Raw genomic sequence first — 1,977 nt, forward strand, 5'->3', positions numbered from 1 at the left:
TAATGTACACAAGAAATTTTCACCATCTTTGCCTTAAAGAAGCACCCTGATTATGCTTCCTCTAAAACAACTCTATTTGCTCTTTTGGTTTCCGTATTTGTCACCAGCACCAGAGTCCAAATGCTTTAATTAAGTGGTCTGAATTTTTTTACATTTTTTAAAATATCAAGACTCTTCTCATTGTAAGTTAAAGAAAAGAGAAATAAATCTGAACTTATAAGGCTGAAACTATAATTTACAAGTTAAGTTTTGTTGTCATAATTTTCTCTCATGAGAGTGGTAACTAAAAACTATTTTTTCTAATAGAAGCAATCACAAAACCTAATTTGTACTATCAGAAACATTGTCATTGAATACATAACATTCTCTTTTTCTCATTACCCTCAAGTTAGAATCAACTCCTAACTGACCCTTCAACAGGTTTTCAGAGGCTATGAATCACACATAAAAAAGATTGCCCATCTTCCTACTCCAGAGCAGCTGATGGGCTTAATTGTCTACTTTTGAGCTGGTAGAACAGTTGTTTACCCAGTAGGCAACCAGAGCTCCCTTGTTGTGAGTAATTGAAAACGGTCTTACCATTCTTTGCAACAGTTCTTTGGTTCCTATTATCAGAAGTTTGTACATTTTCACTCCGTTCCTGTGATCCAACACTCAGTGCCATATTATCTACATTCACTCTTCAAAGTTTTAATTTTACCCAACTTTAATATAAAAATATTGTTGTGTTAATAACACAGCTCCAAAATTGAGTTGTGCCACTTTAAAAAAGTAACACAACCTTTTAAACTGTGCTCTCACTGAAACTATAATGGTAGTGTCCACAAAACACACAAGGAGGCAGGAAGTCTAGTAAAATAGGAAGTAAAAGAAGTATGTTTTTACCCAGAAATTCTCATCCAAATTACCAAACAGAAAAATTGTTAACTTAATAGTTTTTAATTCTCCCAGGAGAGGTACATAACTAATATCATTTCAGAACCACAGAAAAGAAAACTACTGGTATGAAATAAAATTTCTTTTTTAAGACTTTAGGGTTTATGTATTTTGTGTCGACAAAGTTCACTTTAAAAGTAATGGAATAGAAATATACTTGAAATTTTGGCTTCTTAAATGAAAAAAAAATCCCAATTCTGTTTCTCTTTTTGTATGTGTGTTTCTCAGTTTTACTGTTTCTGTCTTTTTCTCTTTGTTCTGTACACACACATATAAATGTATTGAGAATGAATAATAGTTATTGTTGTTATGTGTTACTGAGTCGTCTGTGACTCATAGTGACCCTATGTAACAGCTCTGAACCCTGCTCTATCCTGAGCCAACCTAAATGTCTCTAACACACCTATCCTCATTATCCCAGTCAATAGTTAATCCATCTCATCAAGGGTCTCAAAATGTTATCACTAATATATAAAGTGATAGTGCTATAATTCCATAATTCATCTGTTTTTCAAACATTAGTGTTTAATATCTCAAAACTATTCTTGAGCTGATTTTCAAATTCAGATAGAATAGACTTAGGATTATATTTTGGTTATTTTTTTCTGAATTTTTATTTCTTCTAAAATTCAATGTCATTCAAGCAGAGTGTCAATTAACTTGCTGGTCAGTAGTTTTTAATTCTTTATTCTCTTACCACAATTTCTAGTTTTATGGCACTATGCTTTGAAAATCAGATAATTATGTGGTACATTATGCTGGGAATGAAAAGCAGAAGAAGAACGGTGTTGCAATTTTCTTTTTTTTTTTAAATGAAATATAATTTATTCTTTCTCATGATACAGGCATTACTAGGCAAGAAAAGAAGGCAAATAAAGCAAACTTTTTTCACCCATTTAACTAGATGCAGCATTTTGACATTTTTTAAATATATATATATACATACCATCTTTGACATTTAGGGTTTTCCTTCCTAGCTACTCTTAATCTTAATTCCTGAATTATATTTTAACTTGGAGCTCTGGTGTTCAATGCAACAAA

The sequence above is a fragment of the Elephantulus edwardii genome, unplaced genomic scaffold (assembly GCF_000299155.1).
Source record: "Elephantulus edwardii isolate Elephantulus edwardi_28Jun2011 unplaced genomic scaffold, EleEdw1.0 scaffold00533, whole genome shotgun sequence".
Lineage (NCBI taxonomy): Eukaryota > Metazoa > Chordata > Mammalia > Macroscelidea > Macroscelididae > Elephantulus > Elephantulus edwardii.